The sequence below is a fragment of the Schistocerca cancellata genome, chromosome 1, assembly GCF_023864275.1.
Source record: "Schistocerca cancellata isolate TAMUIC-IGC-003103 chromosome 1, iqSchCanc2.1, whole genome shotgun sequence".
NCBI classification, from domain to species: Eukaryota; Metazoa; Arthropoda; class Insecta; order Orthoptera; family Acrididae; genus Schistocerca; species Schistocerca cancellata.
Window position 1 is genome coordinate 692,475,894 of NC_064626.1, and position 13,074 is coordinate 692,488,967.

Sequence of the window (13,074 nt, forward strand, 5' to 3'; positions counted from 1 at the left end):
GGGAGGGGGTGGGGCGGCGTTCTGGCAGACGCCGAGGAAGTGAGGAGTCTGGAACGCGCGGGATAGGGTGGGGCGGAAGGCACGGCGCTGGTGGCGAGACGCTCGGTGAGGGGGGGTGGGAGAGGGGGGCGGGAGAAGGGAGCTCTCCCGCTGCACCGATTTAGACGGCTATGGCGGTGCCGGCTGCGGCTGCTGACGCTCCACGTGGACGGCCGACGCTTCCGCAGCCGCAGCCGTCCTCCTTACAAAACCCACGGCCGTTGCCCCCTCCTGCACCGCGGCGTTCTTCAGCCAACCGACTGAGGAACGGTGCGGCTTAAAGCCGAGCTCTGCACCAGGCTGTCACCACGCCCGTGTTTACTTGAATCTGCACTGCTGGCCATTGCACCTACAACGCCAGGGTGTACACACAGATTTACCAATTCCGGCAGTAGCGATGGCTCTAACCCTGCTGGGCGTCGAATGAGACTGAGCCTATATGACAGATATGGGTTCGTTATTATAGGCTGTATCACACCTATGTCAGATATCGTCAATCACAGTTGCTGTCAAGCAGTGGCGTGACAGCTTGTCGAAAACCCATTACCAGGTATTTTCAGTATTTGAGAGATCTGGAGAACGCGCTGGCCAGGGCAATAGGAGAGCTCCGTCTCCGTCGAGGTAGGTCAGAACAGCACGGGCAACATGCCATCTTGCATTATCTTATTCAAAAATAACGTAACAGAGACCTCGAAAACAGCGTTCAGCCACCGCCGCGACAAAAATGTAATGGTTGCTGTGCAATTTATCAGAGGTGATCATGCTGTGTTCCCAGTGGCATTCCATACCATCACGCCAGACCCGTACGATTGTGACGAGTGCCCACGAATAAGTCCATCTTAAAGCTGAACGCAAAACTGGAGCTCTTTTAAAAATATGACATGGTGCCTCTGACGTGTCCATAGTTGTTGAGGGCACCACGGTCAAACCGCGACTCTGCTGTCGCGTGAAAGGAATCACAACAATGGTCACAGCGGTGACAGTCCGTTGTGTTCCAGAAGTCGTCGCACTGTGTGTATACCTGTCTGGCTAGAAATGATAGCTGTACGATTCTGCAAGGACGATGGGACAATACGTCTTTCCTCTGCGGCACAAGTCGCGTGATGCTGTTCAGATCCTTCATGACGTTGAGCAAAGCCCTCCTGAACCTCTCGATTTCACATTCGCATGAGGGTCATGTGATATCGCGGAGCTGTATCCGACAGTCTTGTTAGGTTACGATCCAGTCACGATCGAATTCCAACTGATGGACGTTTGTTCTTCTTAAATGAGGGATATGCCAAGTTTCTCTCAAACGGTGACTCCGCTACCCAGCTCAGTCCAGCTGTAGATAAAGATGGTGAATATTCTAAAGTCAGGACAAAATCTTCGATAATAGAAGAACGACCAAGTAGGGCTTTCATTATTATTATTATTACAAGGTGTACAACTTTGCTTCCGCCGTTTGCCGATAGGTGGCGACAACGGTATGTTGCGGTCGAAAGAAACCTTGGACCTTGGTCTACATAACCTCATTCAAACATTAGTCGATTTGTGTCTGCATCATAAAGTTGTTCTTGATTGAAAATGTCAGTTTACGAGCCTAATTCTCGTCATTTGCGGGAGGTGTTACTGTTTTGTTTCAATATGAAGAAAACAGCGGCTGAGTCTCATCGAATGCTGGCTCGGAGCGTTCTCCGATCGTATCTGTGAGTCTGTCTGTGTGTTCATATAGTTCTTTGGTTAGTCTCATCAGTTATACACTATCACTGTGTGCTGCTCCAAAAATTTTTTGACGTTCTTTTTTTTCCCTCTGTGATGCCTGATGCTTTAATTGTGGTCGTTTCTGACGTGCAGATTATAAATTTACTGCCTGAGTTTGGCCTGTCTTGAAGTATTTCTGTTCTTGTCGTACGTCCATCTTAGTTTGTACACTTTCTAAAGGTTTTCTGCTCGTCCTATGTTGGACGCCTTTGTTTGCTCTCCTATCTACACTGCTACACAAGGCGGTCAGAAAACAGCCTGAAAAGCTTGTAAGGGTGTCGCAGGGTACGTTGTCCTGAAAAAAATTCGATACGTTGTGCTGTTTCAGAGTTAATTAGCCGATCATGCTGTTGCGCGAGAAAATGCAAGCGGTCTGAAAGATACAGTTAGTGTTAGTCGTTCTTACAACGTAGATGACAACGCGTGACTGCTCAGCCTTTAGCTCGAGATCCATCCGTACTACTGTCCCATTCCCAATTTTTGTATCGATCTCTTGTTTTGTTTTAGAAAACTAAACAAAGCACACTGTTGGCGGCACCGCCTCTAGCGGGTCACTTGCATTTGCGCGTGCTATGGCCTATTGGCTAATTACAGTTCTAATTAACTCGGAAACCACGCAACGTGTCCAAGTTTTTTCTTAACGATTATTTGTCACAACAACGTACACTCCAACACCCTTACAAACTTTCCAGACCGTTTCTGACCACCCTGTGTAAAGACAAGTCGTTTACATGCAGGATGGACCATTTTCATCCATAGTGGGCAATAACGCAGCATAGAAATCATACACAGTAAAATGTTTCAGATAAAAGTTGTAGGTAGCAAAGAGGCTCGCGGATTTATACTGATGGCCGTGACCTAGAACGTGATTTCAAGGTGATATGAGGGTTAAAGTATTTTGAATGGGAACATTAACATTTGATTTAAGATTTGGATTTGAAAAGAGAGGCAAATTTTGTGTATAAAATGATACATTATTCAAGATCATGGCAAAGTCCAGTGAGAGTCAAAAACGCAAATATGTTTCCAGTTGTAGTAGGGATTAAATAGGAACACGTGATACAGAAAAATACAGTGTTAGATACAAACTGAGAAGGGCATCCCGAGAAATGAGAGGCGAGCGGGCTTACTCAAAGACTTGTAAATCAATGGTCTATATTTTATTTATGTTGGTTCTATCATGAAAATCGCAAAATAGCGTTTGTACATAGTGATGTATTTATTTTTCGCAATAAACACGATAATTAAAACTTAAATCTCAAATATCTCTTTCCAAATCCGATGTCACAAATAGGGGTTTCTATGAAATAAAACTCAACCTTCGAATGACGTTCGATGATTTACACTAGGATCATGGTTATTGGTAATGATACGTGATCCCTTATTCCCCTTCCAGTTTGTATTTAAAATTGTATTTCGTTGTATCAAACAAAAACAAAAAAATGGTTCAAATGGCTCTGAGCACTATGGGACTTAACATCTGAGGTCATCAGTCCCCTAGAACTTAGAACTACTTAAACCTAACTAACCTAAGGACATCACACATCCATGCCCGAGGCAGGATTCGAACCTGGGACCGTAGCGGTCGCTCGGTTCCAGACTGAAGCGCCTAGAACCGCTCGGCCACAAAGGCCGGCTTTCGTTGTATCCCTCCTCCACTCCGAGCTAGCTCCTACTAGAATTACAAACATATTTGTTTGACCCTCACTGAACCTTGCCATGACCTTGAATAATGCATGATTTTACACATAAAATTTTCCGCTCTTCCCAGATCTTACATGTTAGGGTCCCCATTTTAAGAAAATCACTTAAACCCCAAAATCACCTTGAAAATAACGTTCAAAGTCACGGCCACTAGTGACCTTCTTTGCCACCTACAACTTTTACTTAAACCGTATCTCTCCTAGAGATTTCAAGCACTTAAAATACTTACTAAAACAGTTTGCTGTCGTTTCCTAATCTGAAAGACACTAACGAAGAAATATTACACTACATGCGGCAGACAAACTCAAAAGTATTAACATTTCAGTTATTGTTCTTTACACTGCACAGCGTTTTGTGCTCAAGCTTCGAATATAAAGTGTGTAACTACTGGACATTTGAAGCTTTTTACGTTCAAGCACCTTCAGAAATAGTAATTAAGTAGATGCGGATTGGTTAATTGGGGTTGAAGGGACCAAACAGCTAGGTCATCAGTCCCTTGTTTCAAAGGTGGTCCATTCGGACGGTTGTATATCTCAGAAGAGTCATAACGATAAAAGGTAAAAGGCTAAAAAACGTAAGAGTGCAGTCGTGTTGTCAATGGTAAAAAGAAAAGGAGGGAAATCAGTAAGTGGTCAACCCCAAGGCAGGAAATATCCCACTTCTGATGCGGTACAGGCAAGACCACCTGCTATTCAAAAGCGTTCAACAACTAGAGTGTAAAAGGGCGTATTGTAAAAGGAGACTAAACAAATCTAAAAAGCGATAAAGACAAGGTAAAATGGAGAAAAAGAGGATCTTGGCTAGGAAGGGGAGTCAGCAATCTCCAAACACAGCTTACAGTGAGGTACACTCCAACCCTCACCGCCCTGCCCCTACTCCAGAGAGAGATAAAAAACTTTACAACTGAAAATAGAAACCACTTTCATGGAGGAAACTGAGAACCAGTTCAACCATCCAGGAATCGTCCGCCAATATTAAAGTGCAGAGAAGTCTGTACTTAGTACGCAGAGCCAAAAGAAGGGGGCATTCCACCAAAATGTGGCTACTGACGGGAAGGCTCCACAACCACAAAGTGGGGGTGGCTCATTGTGCAAAATAAAACCATGGGTCAGCCTGGTATGGCTGATGCGGAGACGACACAGGTTGGTCAAGTCTTTTCGGGAGAGGCGGAAGAAAGAACGCCACGGGACACGTGTCACCTTAATCGCGTGAAGTTTATTAGACTGGGAGGTAGCCTCCCAAGAGTTTGCCCATGATTGTGCGAGTGGGATTTGATATGAAGCCGTAAATCCGACACAGGAGGGGTTACAGGGAAGGGGGGGGGGGGCGGTACGTGACTGCTCCCCCAGCCAAACCATCAGCAAGCTCATTACCTGGGATATCCACATGGCCAGGGACCCAAAGGAAGTCAACGGAACAAGCAGCACGGTGAAAATCAGCGAGATGGTCATGGATGGCAGAGACCAAGGGATGGCGGGTGAAACACCGGTCAAGAGCCTGAAGGCCGCTCATTGAGTCCGTACAAAACAAAACGCGGTTGAGTTGGGACTGTTCAAGAAAGGTAAGGGCTTGGGAAATTGCCATCAATTCCGCAGTAAACACACCACATGCAGTTGGCAGGAGATGATTTTCCATGCCAACAGAGAATGTGAAGGCATATTCCACACGATCAGCAGATTTAGAGCCATCGGTGGAAAAAAAAAAAAAAGTGCAATAGATGCTGAGGTTCTTATAGTACGAATGACGAAATGTCATCACTTATTTTTCAGACTAACAAATTACAAGTTCCTGTTCTTCTTTACGCTCTGATTTGTTGCTTGCATTACAAATTCGGCCTTTGCCCATTATTACTTTAGAAGAAATGGAACGTGACCGCTGTTGTGGCTGACTCTCTACAGAGAGCTTCTCAAACAAAACAAGTATTCAGTAATTGATACATACCATTGATACAACTCCAGAAGCAAGTACGCCTGTAAATTAAATGGTTGCATGTCTAGATGCACACTTAGTAGAGACCTCAGAGACACAGTTTTATGTTATTTATAAAAGCTGGACTTGCCTATGTGTTATCCACGGTGCGCCTAAGAAGCCGTTTATGCCCTGTTCTCCTCAACATCGCCGAGTTCCGCGTTAGCACTCCGAATGATATCCCGATACTCCAGGCACTTAACGGCTTTTTAACGATTGTTGCCACTCGTTAAGGCGTTGTGATTAGAATCTCTGGCGGCAGTCAGATACATAAACATAACAAAACAGCATGATGCTGTCTGAGGAATATGGGAACATTTAAACGCCACCGCACTGAGGGTAAACAGGGAACTTGCTCGGCACTCTGGAGTCGTACCAACAAACATTAACAGTGACAACACTGGAAATCTTACTTTCATAACAGCAACAACTATCAGGTACAAGAAGGGCATGGACGATAAGCCGAATTAATCGCTGAGCAACACTACGCACAGAAGAATACTTCGCTTTTGCGGCTTACTGCTACTTGTGTTTTTTAAGTTTTAGTTTTATGCAAAAAGGGAACTGAAAAAAACGAAAAACGTAGAAGCAGAGGTTACAACATTTTTTAATGATTACTCGCTATGAAAACTATAAAAATACGTCTAGAGATAAACGACTGTGAAAATGTGCACGCAAGGACAGGTTCTACTCGTAATGCCATTTTACTCTTTATGTATCACGAGGTAAGGTTTGAAGTAATTGATATGGGATGTTTTCGTTTTTGCCTGTGCAGTTCCCCGAATAATTTCTAAAATTGCGTAATACAATCGTTTTAGACATTTTTTCCACCAAACATTTACGGGAATAACATTCCCTCCGCTTTACATGAACACAATTTGAAATCCGGCAATACTGTATGCTAATCAACGTTCATTGATGATCGTTACTGACCATGAATGTTCCATTTGAAAATTTTCTTAACAAATGGAGGAAACTATAAGATCGAGCTCTACAATAATTACTTAATTGCCCACCATTTTCAGGAAGATAATAACATTTCGGCAGAGCATATCAAAATAAATTTAATACGCGTTCCAGCTGAAGTATTTCGTAAAGTATATACTAGACCATTCCGCAGCGCCGATTCTCAAACAGAAGGAAACGAGGTGGACGACAAAAAGTGGAATGCCAAGAGCCTAACAGACAACGTTAAAGATGCTGTTTCCACTCTCCAATGGCTCCTACGAAAAATAGCAAAAGTAAAGCTTCACATGTCTCACAATTTTCCTCTTGATTTTCTATCAAGGCTCACAAACTATAATGACATTTATAGCGGAAGACATTACCCGATTTTTTTTTCTCGTTGCTTAACTTTAACTGTAACTGCAGGAAACACATTACGACATTATCGAGGATAATAACGGATGTCATGAGAATGGTATTACCTCTGCCGCCCGACATCGTTTAATTATTTGTGGTGGTGAGAAACAGATGACAGCCCTAATACGCACCCATCAGACTGACGCTGCAAAGAACCTCTGGCTCGGAAGAAACGGCACAGCGACATCACAAAATCTGTTTAACCGAATGCTGTGATGGCTCTTCCCGCAAAGCCAAGGCCGATGGCCTTCACCATCCTTATCCCAGAGACCTCGATGCCGAACGCGTGTCGGATCCTACCCTTCGTTTCGGAACCTGAGTGTGATTTGGATACAGACTGTTATGTAGTGTTGAACTAATGCAAAGCTTGAGTTTCAAAATCTCTGCATCAGCCGTCTAGTGGTGACAGACCACGTCATGGGCAACAGCTTTTGTTAGACAAAGACTGTCGGCGTTCCCTGGCGATGCTAGGCGTCCTTTGGTTATGTCTCTGAGAGGCGGCTCGGTCTAGTCAATTTGCGGCTTGCGTATGCCTTGTGTGTTGCCCAAAATCCACTCTTCTGCTCTGTATATCCAGCAAGATTTAAGTTCCTGATTCGCTTCTAAGATTTCTTTCCCCCTCTTAGACACACTCATTTTTCAGGTGTCCTTGTTGAAAATCACTCATCAATTTACTGCAGCCCACCTGGTTACACCCTGCTAGTTTTTGTGAAATCTTAGGGTCCCACGTCTGGTGGAGCGTCAGTGAAGGTTTTGTTTTTAACAAAAGTTGTTCCTCATGCCACCCTTAAGAGTGGGGAAAAGTAACAGTTTCGAGAAAAAACCAGGGTTCATCTGTCCCAGATGATAGAACTCTGTGAGGCCCCATTGCTAAGGTGACAATGAAGACTGCAGTGAAGACAGAGAGAACTGATTTCGGTACGGCAGAATTAACAGAAGGGATTATTCATTTAACCAAATTCCACTTCGTGTCTGACTTGGAAATTTTTGGTAAGGTCTTACGGGACCAAACTGCAGACGTCATCGGTCCCTAAGCCTACACACTACTTAATCTAACTTAAACTAACTTACGCTATGGACAACACACACACCCTTTAAAGACCCGAAAATTCAGCAAAAGGATGTCAGTACTCCTAAATTTGACATAGTAAAATTCACTCACTGCTACTAGCAAGGAAATCGAAAACGCAAGAACAACATTGGGAACAACTCAAACGTAAGTTCATCAAAGCTGACCAAAACCAAATTCCTTCAAAAAGCCGGATAAAACATCCCTGGAGGAATGAAGATTGTGAACTAAGAGTAAACCGGCGATAAAGGGCATTCAAAACACGCATAGTAACAAGTCAGAAAATGTTCAGGTCAACTAGAAAAGACTCTTAAAAATGAATTGTTCTGATTCCACAAAAAGGTTTTCATCAGAAATAATCCGAAAACCCACCGGGGGCCGAATCGCACAATAACCGTGAAAGAGTGGTTCGGTGTGGGCCGTGGGGCGGCTAAGGGGTGAAGTGGACTGCGGTAGTCGTCTTGGGGTTGGGAACCACTGCGTCTGCGGCGGGGACGGAGCCTCTCCGTCGTTTCCAGGCCCCTAGTTAGCATACAATACAATACTAACATGTATTCTGATGTGAAAAAATGTAGGCTAAAATTCTGCGGACATATTAAAAGCATGGAGCCAACTAGATTAACTGGACAGGTTGTGGAATTCTAAGAAACTTGCAGTAATGCAAAAATTGAAACGATAAAATGACCTGCTGTAGTAAAAGAAAATCTGAAGGAAGCGGGAGTAACATAACTTTGTATACCAGACAGAAAAATATACACGAAGAATAAACTGAGTACCACAGCAGAAACCAAGCACCGGTGCTGCATGGCGGCAGCAGTCGGCGACGGCCAGGGACGTCCTGTTGCTGCTAGAGTACTGGTTATTCATCGTGTTTTACTACATCTGTTAAAACACTTCGATAAAAACGAATATCGCACTAGACTAATTTGATACGCTCCATCGAATGGGCACGTAAAGTATCGCTTTAAGTATCATTTCTTCGTAACGGGAAACAAACTGACGCTTTCCGTCGACATTACAAATCGTATAGAAGGCGGGATGAGTAGACGTTGCTTAGGATGATTCCAGGTACACATTGTAAAAATGAAATTGGAATTATCTGCCGAAATACCAGAGAAAATGCGCCTGAAAGCTTTCGGAGGGCAACTGTGTTTATCTCTCTCTCTCTCTCTCTCTCTCTCTCTCTCTCTCTCTCTGTGTGTGTGTGTGTGTGTGTGTGTGTGTGTGTGTGTGTGTGTGTGCTTACACTACACAGAGAGAGAGTGAGAAAATACAAAAAAGAATCTGCCACATGATATTGCTGATGAGAATTCAGGAATTCAGTAATTTCGGATTTGAAAGGGATGAAGACATTCACACAATGCAGACTTTCACAACCAGAGGCTATAACGACTGAGAAAGCAAATACAAGCTCAGCAATCCGAAATGAGCCAGTGATGTCTCCAGCATCGGAAGACGAAACGTTGGCCAGAGAAGAATGCCTTTGATCACGACATAATGTCCATAAAACAAAAATCATCAAGATGATTTTTGTTTTATGAACACTATGTCGTGATCAAAGGCATTCTTCTCTGGCCAACGTTTCAAAGGTGTAATTCATTTTTTTGTATTCAGGTTGTTAACCACAAAAGTGAAATTTTCTGTATGAGATGCACTTCTGAGCTGATAAACAGTTGAACTCGTCGGATTCGCTCTATGAAACAAAGTATCGTCCTTCATACAGGTAGAGTTATATGGCAAGATACTTCATAAACGGTGAGAGCACATGTGTTTCAACAAATCGACGCTAATCAAGATTCCGCAATTGTAAGTACTTGATGATGAGAGTTTAAATTGCGAAATTCGCAGTAGCACATTGTTGATAAATGTGAGTGGTTGGTGAAGTCAATTTATTTTTCAATTTTTTTTTAATACTTATTACAGTCTGGATTTCTGTAGTCCTCAACGGACAAATGTACTGATATAAATTGCATGTGACAATCAGGAAATAGAGATCTTGAACCTGACGTTTGTTTAACAGTTACAGCTCATATTTCGGCGTTCAGCAGTAACAGTAAACCACTATTGTTACCTTATCTGAATCTTGAACAGGATTAATGAAAATGAATTTGTTCAAATGGCAACACTATACGAAATGGTTTCTGCATGCTAACGTACAGGGTGCCTGGGAACACACCGTAGTCAAGAGGAAAAGTCGACAAAAGTGGCAGCAGTAATATTTTACACAATATTAAAAACTTCCAAATAGCATGCAGAGCATTTGTAGTATAGGAAGATGGAGAAACTGAATACTGTGGTAATTCCTTTGCCGATGGTGGTATCGGTGTGTTTGTAGCTTCCTCCCGCGTCTTACCGCTGGCTCTTTATGCTGGAAAGTCTGCATAGGGCTTCCGCTCGTTGGCAAGGCAACTTCTTCCGTCTCACGCGGGGCGCACGCTAGACGCATACTGATGGCGTCCAAATGGCTCGTCGTCGCGCCCTTCTCTGGCCGAGTCGTGAGCGGAGGTTGGCGGTTGTCGTCGCTTTTGGGCGGGCACGAAGGAGACCAATAGGCACAGTAGTTCCTGCTGCATCTGTCCTGCAGTACTACGCTCTGTTGTTCTCTCCACTCTGTCCCAGACAGGCAATGGGCAAAACGGAAGGGTAGAAACCCTAACATGAACCAGTCTTCTACCTATTACGGCCAGCGGTATCTACACTCGATTGTTGTTGAAATCTCTTAGAATCGCCCGTGAGTGTCAAAACAACGACAAGAGTGCAGTAACCATACTATGTACAACGTGGGGAACCATTTCTACCTTAAAGTGCGGCAGTCTGGTTGGAGAAGAGAAATTACGAATGTTAATTGGGGAGGTATCGTATTTTGATATCGTGGTTCTATTTCTTAGCAACCTTCTACCGTAGTTTCACGGTATCGTTTCAGACATAAAATACGCCATCATTAGGTACAAGTTTTCCGTATGAGTCATGAGGCTAAATAATATCACATCCTCTTCAGATATTTTCTTAATTTTTTTCTTTCGACGAAAATGTTTTTTTAATTTGAGGCTTCCAAATTTTCTTCTGTATTCCCAAGTGTTCTGCCCTTTTTTCTTCTAGGTGCTCGCTCATAGTATGCGTTGACTTCCCTCTTACAGCGAAGTAGTCTGAAGATTCAGGGATGGCTGTTATTGCGTAACTGGTGGTTTGTGAGATCCGTTTTTGTTTGGAATTGTGGCCGGAAGCGTAGTCTACATGTGTCGTTAACGTTCCATGTTTCGGATGAGCACATTGTGTGTGTTTTAAATGTGACCGCTGCAACTTTATTGTGAATTCCATAATTGCAAAAGAAGCTTAGTACCGAGAAGGAGGGGATGCGTCGCTGGTCGATGTGAGAAGCGTGCATGCGAGTCTCGTGGGCTGCTGGGACTGCCTCTAGTGGAGTCACAGACTGAGTGCTACTCAAAGACGGTGGCGCTAAGGTGCTAACACTTCGCGTGGTGATTCCCAGTAAACAAGTGTGATTCAAGGCACAAACCATCATACATTGTGTCTTTTACACAGATTACAACACGCTGTAGAGGAACTGAGAACAGGGAGCAAAAATTATAAACACTTCTTCAACAATATTACTTTGAAAACAGCTAGCCTTAGAGGGGATTAGTTGCTTCATTTCAGAAGTTCTGTGAAATGTTTAGCTTCGAAACTTAATGCAGTGTCAAAAATACAGTTTCTACGTCACGTGATACAGAAACACAAACATTCGGGGTGGGAAACTAGTAAGATAAAGACACACTATTACACAGATCTGCACTACCCGCCAGGGTAGCGAGCGCGCTAACGCGCTGCTTCCTGGACTAGGGTAGGCGCGCCGGCCCCGGATCGAATCCGCCTGGCGGATTAACGACGACGGCCGGTGTGCTGGCCAGCCTGGATGTGGTTTTTAGGCGATTTTCCACGTCCTACTAGGTGAATACGGGACTGGTCCCCACGTCCCGCCTCATTTACACGACTCGCAGACATTTGAAACGCACTCACACTCTTTCACGATTTACACTAGACGCAGACAGCTGGGTTACACTACTTCCGTCCTGGGGGGTATGGGGTGGCGGTAGGAAGGGCATCCGGCCACCCCTTAAAATTAACCATGCCAATTCCGTACTTAACCCTGCCGACCCTGCACACAATGCGGGATAAAGGCGGTAGGAAAAGAAAGAAAGAAAAGAAAAGAATTACACATATCTGCACTGTTTTGAAAATTTAGATACCAGGTGGTTGTTCCATGTTTGAGACTCACTGTTTATGATATTATTATCCAAAATGTGACGTTTTCTCATATTGTAACCGAAAGCACATGTATCAGGAAAGCGAGTAGAGACAACGGTCATTTCTAGAAGCTGTCTAAACATTTGTCTATGATTTACGTTGCTCTGAAAAGAACTTCCAAGTGAATAGATGTGAATGTTTGAAACAACTGGTATCCTCGAACGACAATTAGAAATATTAAATGAAATGGTCTCTTAAAGGCGCCTCTTTATAGTTTGAGTAAATATAAGTTAATGTCACAGTTTATCTCGTTAGCAGTGAACTCATTGTCAGACGAAAAGTTAGTGCCTTTCTAGAAACTTGTCCCTTCCCGAGACGTGTGGAAACAGAGGTCACAGTATGGGACGCTCGCCGCTCAGGCTGAGCTGAGATAGGAAGGATCCGGGAGACGTACTGCGCCTGCCCTCCCATCAGGCCTCACCATGCCAGCCGGGGCGAGGCGGCGGCTAATGGAGCTGTCCGAGATAGCAGAGCAACGGCTGCAGGCACGTAGACAGCCTCCGCGGCTGCCCGGGACCGGCCTCACGCACTAACTCAACCCGCAGTGTCTGTGACTCTAAGTCTTGCCCTACTCGATGATAACGAAGGGGCTACACCCAGAGAAATTACTGCACTGGTCAAATCTCCCTGGAAATCTCGTCACCAGACCGAGTCGGCTTTATTTAGGCTCCGTCGCTATGGAAGAGGACGCGGCAAGAGTTAAAATTACTTCGTTACAGAAACGATTTAATTTGTGTAAATAATGTTCGGTACTAAAAGTGGTACGGACTCCTGAAGAGGACACTAAGGAAGCATTTCTAATTTCGTCTGAAAGAACCACGACTTTTGTACAAGACAGCATTGCGTTTAACGCTCTGCTTTTTCTAATTTCCTTCGCACTCACA